The sequence below is a fragment of the Mchenga conophoros genome, linkage group LG10 (assembly GCF_057382185.1).
Source record: "Mchenga conophoros isolate Kocher_MC1m ecotype Shallow Benthic linkage group LG10, M_conophoros_male_GT1.1, whole genome shotgun sequence".
NCBI classification, from domain to species: Eukaryota; Metazoa; Chordata; class Actinopteri; order Cichliformes; family Cichlidae; genus Mchenga; species Mchenga conophoros.
The window spans coordinates 35,590,628-35,596,627 of NC_140535.1; positions in this window are offsets into that span (position 1 = coordinate 35,590,628).

Consider the following 6,000-nt stretch of genomic DNA (forward strand, 5'->3'; position numbering starts at 1 on the left):
GTGCTGCACAATATCGTTTATTATTTAGTAAATATTGATATCTATGACTAGCTAGTTTATTGTGATGGTGCTTTGTTTTCTCTATTATTATGTTGCTCTTTGTTGTTTGCTGTCTCCTCTGTTTGTTTTTTTTGTTTGTTTTTTTTTTCTCCATACAGGTGACCCAGGAGTTCTTTTTTTCTTTCTCTCTCTTCCCCCCCCTTCTCACCGTCTCTTCTCCCCTTTGGTTTTCTTTCTTTCTCTCCCCCTCTTTCTCTCATTCATTCCCCCTGTCCTATTTATTTAAAAAAAAAAAAAAAAAAAAATGACAAAGGATGAACTGAAGCTCTGCCATCACGTAATGTCGCATACTGCTGTTTCTGATGTCATTTAGAAGAAAAAAAAAAAAAAAAAAAAAAAAAAAAATATATATATATATATATATATATATATATATATATATATATATATATATAAAAACACCCAGCACGCCCCTGCGGGCGGTTTATCCTTCAAGCTCGGGTCCTCTACCAGAGGCCTGGGAGCTTGAGGGTCCTGCGCAGTATCTTAGCTGTTCCCAGGACTGCGCTCTTCTGGACAGAGATCTCCGATGTTATTCCCGGGATCTGCTGGAGCCACTCGCCTAGCTTGGGAGTCACCGCACCTAGTGCTCCGATTACCACGGGGACCACCGTTACCTTCACCCTCCACATCCTCTCGAGCTCTTCTCTGAGCCCTTGGTATTTCTCCAGCTTCTCGTGTTCCTTCTTCCTGATATTGCTGTCATTCGGAACCGCTACATCGATCACTACGGCCGTCTTCTTCTGTTTGTCTACCACCACTATGTCCGGTTGGTTAGCCACCACCATTTTGTCCGTTTGTATCTGGAAGTCCCACAGGATCTTAGCTCGGTCATTCTCCACCACCCTTGGGGGCATCTCCCATTTTGACCTCGGGACTTCTAGGTTATACTCGGCACAGATGTTCCTGTACACTATGCCGGCCACTTGGTTATGGCGTTCCATGTATGCCTTGCCTGCTAGCATCTTGCACCCTGCTGTTATGTGCTGGATTGTCTCTGGGGCATCTTTACACAGCCTGCACCGGGGGTCTTGCCTGGTGTGATAGACCCCAGCCTCTATGGATCTTGTACTCAGAGCTTGTTCTTGTGCTGCCATGATTAGTGCCTCTGTGCTGTCTTTCAGTCCAGCTTTGTCCAGCCACTGGTAGGATTTCTGGATATCAGCCACCTCCTCTATCTGCCGGTGGTACATACCGTGCAGGGGCCTGTCCTTCCATGATGGTTCCTCGTCTCCCTCCTCTTTCTTGGGTTTCTGCTGCCTGAGGTATTCACTGAGCACTCGGTCAGTTGGGGCCATCTTCCCAATGTATTCTTGGATGTTCCTTGTCTCATCCTGGACTGTGGTGCTGACACTCACCAGTCCCCGGCCCCCTTCCTTCCGCTTAGCGTACAGCCTCAGGGTGCTGGACTTGGGGTGAAACCCTCCATGCATGGTCAGGAGCTTTCTTGTCTTTATGTCAGTGGCTTCTATCTCCTCCTTTGGCCAGCCTATTACCCCAGCAGGGTACCTGATCACGGGCAGGGCGTATGTGTTGATGGCCCGGATCTTGTTCTTACCATTCAGCTGACTCCTCAGGACTTGCCTGACCCTCTGCAGGTACTTGGTGGTTGCAGCCTTTCTAGCGGCCTCTTCATGGTTCCCATTTGCCTGCGGGATCCCCAGGTACTTGTAACTGTCCTCTATGTCTGCAATGTTGCCTTCTGGTAGTTCAATCCCCTCAGTTCTGACTACCTTCCCTCTCTTTGTTACCATCCGACTACACTTCTCCAGTCCGAACGACATTCCAATGTCATTGCTGTATAGCCTGGTAGTGTGGATCAGTGAATCGATGTCTCGTTCACTCTTGGCATACAGCTTGATGTCATCCATGTACAGGAGGTGGCTGACAACTGCTCCGTTCCGTAGTCGGTATCCGTAGCCAGTCTTGTTAATGATCTCACTGAGGGGGTTCAGGCCTATGCAGAACAGCAGTGGGGACAGAGCATCTCCTTGGTAGATCCCGCACTTGATGGTAACTTGTGCTATGGGCTTGGAGTTGGCCTCTAGTGTTGTACGCCACATCCCCATTGAGTTCCTGATGAAGGCTCTTAGGGTCCCATTGATCTTGTACAATTCTAGGCATTCCAGTATCCAGCTGTGGGGCATTGAGTCATAGGCCTTCTTGTAATCAATCCAGGCAGTGCACAGGTTGGTCAGTCTGGTCTTGCAGTCTCGGCTGATTGTTCTGTCTACCAGTAGCTGGTGTTTTGCACCTCTGGTATTCTTGCCAATTCCTTTCTGTGTCCCGCTCATGTATTGACCCATGTGCCTGTTCATCTTAGCCGATATGATGCCTGACAGGAGCTTCCATGTAGTACTGAGGCAGGTTATTGGTCGGTAGTTGGAGGGGACCGGTCCCTTCTTGGGGTCCTTGGGGATCAGGACCGTCCGGCCTTCAGTTAGCCATTCCGGGTGTCTCTCGTTAACTAGCAGCTGGTTCATTTGTGCTGCCAGACGCTCGTGGAGTGCAGTCAGCTTCTTCAGCCAGTAGGCGTGAACCATGTCGGGCCCTGGTGCTGTCCAACTCTTCATACTGGAGACCCTTTCTTGGATATCTGCCACTGTGATGGTTACTGGACCCTGTTCAGGGAGGTCGCTGTGGTCTGCCCTCAGATCCACTAGCCACTGAGCATTGCCGTTATGGGTTGCATCCTTCTCCCATATGCTCTTCCAGTATTGCTCCGTCTCTAGCCTTGGTGGTGCTGTTCTCTTATTGTTCCCTTGCCACTGAGAGTACACCTTTGCTGGTTCTGTGGAGAACAGCTGGTTTATTCTCCTGCCTTCTATCTCTCTGGTGTACCTCCTCAAGCGGCTGGCCAAGGCTGTGAGTCTTTGCTTGGCAGTTTCCAAGGCCTCAGGTATGGACAGCTTGCTGTATTTCTTAGGCACCTTATTTGTCACACCTTTCTGCAACTCCGTTAGTTGGCTAACCTCCCTCCGTGCTACTTTGATCTTGCCCTCTAGCCTCCTTCTCCATGGAGGGTACTGCCCCTTGTGGCTGTTCAACTTGTAGCCAAGCATCTCACTGATCACTGCTGCCGTATTGTAGATCAGCTTGTTAGTGTCGGTAATCGTGGTTGTAGGTATCGTCCGTAGTGCTGCATTAACATCATCTAGCAGACCTTCTGAGGGTACTTCACGTAATCTTGGTAACCGGCTACGGGGGATCCAGGTTTCAAGCTTGGCCATGATCCTATTTTTCAGGTCAGTTCCTCTCGCACTCAACGATCCTTCTCCTATCGCACTTGGGGCTATGTACCCAATCTCGGGTGGGGGTGATGATATCTCCCCCCTGACCTGGCGTCCTGACTCCTCCTTGCCGTAGCATTTGTGTTGTACCTCGTCAATCTCTAGCTGTGAGAGCAGTCCCTTCTTTCGAATGTTGGAACACTGAGCTACTAGTTGTTTCGCCGTCATTGTGGATGTTGGGTATCGAAGAATCCATAGGTCCCTCATCCTATTCATGTAGCCCCTTCCGCCGGGGTTACTTGCGTAGTAGCATTCCAACAACGCCCTGTTTTCGTCCCTTGCCCACCGATGCCTTCTTGTTCCAGTAGCCCACTTTTCGTCAGGGTGCCCTGGTTCCTCAACACCTGACGCGGACCTTGTTGATCCGGGCGACGTCCGAGCCGGCATGCCTTCATATTTATCTGTCTCGCTCATGTCTGCGGTAGGCTTGCTTAGCATAGGGGGTCTAGCCTTAGGACCCTTACTGGATACAGACGCCCCAGGCAGGAATCGAACTTGCGATCCTCTGTTCCAAAGGCGTGTAGTCTAACCACTACGCTATCCATATATATATATATATTTATTAAGGCCATCAGTCAAACAATGCTGTTGCTCTGGGTCTAAACAGAGCCCGTTGTGTGTGACGTCTTCTTTTGCGCATGCGCCGCTTTGAGCGTTCACACTAGAGCGCGTTTGCTGTCGCATTTTATTTGTAGTGTGAACGAGCAGACAAAAAAAATCGGATTTGATCAAAAAATCGGAATTGAGCATCAAGACCTGCAGAGTGAACGTAGCCTAAGTGTCGAATTATTATTCATTGAAAACCATCTATTGACATATTCAACCTTTAAAATCTTTGTTCAACTTTTCAAAATGTAATTTTCAGGGAAGAAGAGGAAACGTGGTGAAGGTGATTCAAAATCAGCCGACGGAGCCTGAAGTCGGTACGTAAAAACACCTAAAGGGGTCACAGTGGGTCCGCTGTGGTTTTAGATACTTTCAGTGTGCGTTGGAGCTTTCATGAGATAAGAAGTCTACCATTACCTCCCGTCATGAGCTCTGGGCCGGGGCCAGTGAACTCCTCCCCAGGCTCGCCTCTTGGGGAGTAAATTACATTTAAACAGCAGAAACTCATTTGACCTTTGAAAGTTTACCTCAAAACAAAAGTAACAGTTTCTTCTTTTAAAGGACGGTGGAAAAGCTTCCAGCCTGACAAGGTAAGAGTGAAATCACATTCATCCAGACAGACACATCTGTTAGAGCAAAGAAGTGGAATATTCTCCATGGCCCAGTCACTCACTGATCTTAACCCGAGTTTAGTCTTCACTTGTTGAAGAAAGGCCACCAAACAAACAGCAGCTGAGAGCTGCTGCAGAAACGCCCTGGCAGAGCGAAAGGAGGAAACCCAGCATACGCAGAAGAGTTCAAGACTTCAGGCTGTCATCACCAACAAAGGGTTTTCCACCAAGTATTAGAAATGAACATTTTATGATTACTTATTTGTCGATTACTTTTGCGCCCCTGAAATTAAGGCATTGTGTTTAAAAAAAAAAGAAAAATCAAAGCTGAAAGTCTGCACTTCAACGGCATTGGAGTCGTTTCATTTAGACGTCACTGCAGCGATGTACAGAACCAAAACGAGAAAAAAAAAATATTTTTGGACCAGACTGTATATCCAGCACTGGCAGGGTGACGCCATGGCAACCATTTATTATTTTTCTGTTTACTGCCCGTTTACCATCCCTGCACATGATCTGGTGTTTTAGTGTTTGTGCTGGTGTTCTCAGACTGTTCCTGCTCTCATATCTAAACCTTAGAGGTCAGTTGGTGTTCGCTCGCTCTGTGGTAGAGTATCACTTCCTGTTCCTGCTCAAACACAGTGGTGTTTCTGAGTAGCTTATTTGCTTAGCGATTTAATTAACAACTTTTAAATACATTCTTCTTTCATAGTATAATCTTCACGTGCTTCCTCCGAAGCACACTTTCTGTGTACTCACTACCTAATTTATAGCCAAAGTATTCACTCACTGTCTCTGTACTGTCTCGCTAGCCTAGCTTAGCTCGTAGCCGACTCATTAGCACCATGGCTACTTCACCTGTCCCTCCTGCACTTTCTTGCTCATTGTGTCAGATGTTTAGTTACTCCTCGGCCTCCTTTAGCAGTAATGATATCTGTAACAAATGTAGCATATTTGCAGCGCTGGAGGCCAGGATTACTGAATTGGAGACTCGGCTTCGCACCCTTCATTCACCCGCAGCTAGCCAGGCCCCTGTAGCTGGTGCAGCCGAAAATAGCGTAGGCCCCGCTAGCTGTTCCCCGGCAGGTCCCAAGCAGCTGGGGAATCAGGGCGGCTGGGTCACGGTGAGGAGGAAGCATAGTCCTAAACAGAAGCCCCAGGTACACCACCAACCCGTTCATGTGTCTAACCGTTTTTCCCCACTCGGCGACACACCCGCCGGGGGTCAAACTCTGGTAATTGGCGATTCTGTTCTCAGACATGTGAAGCTAGAGACACCGGCAACCATAGTCAATTGTCTTCCAGGGGCCAGAGCAGGCGACATTGAAGGAAATTTAAAACTGCTGGCTAAGGGTAAACGTAAATTCAGTAAAATCATAATTCACGTCGGCAGTAATGACACCCGGTTACGCCAATCGGAGGTCACTAAAGTC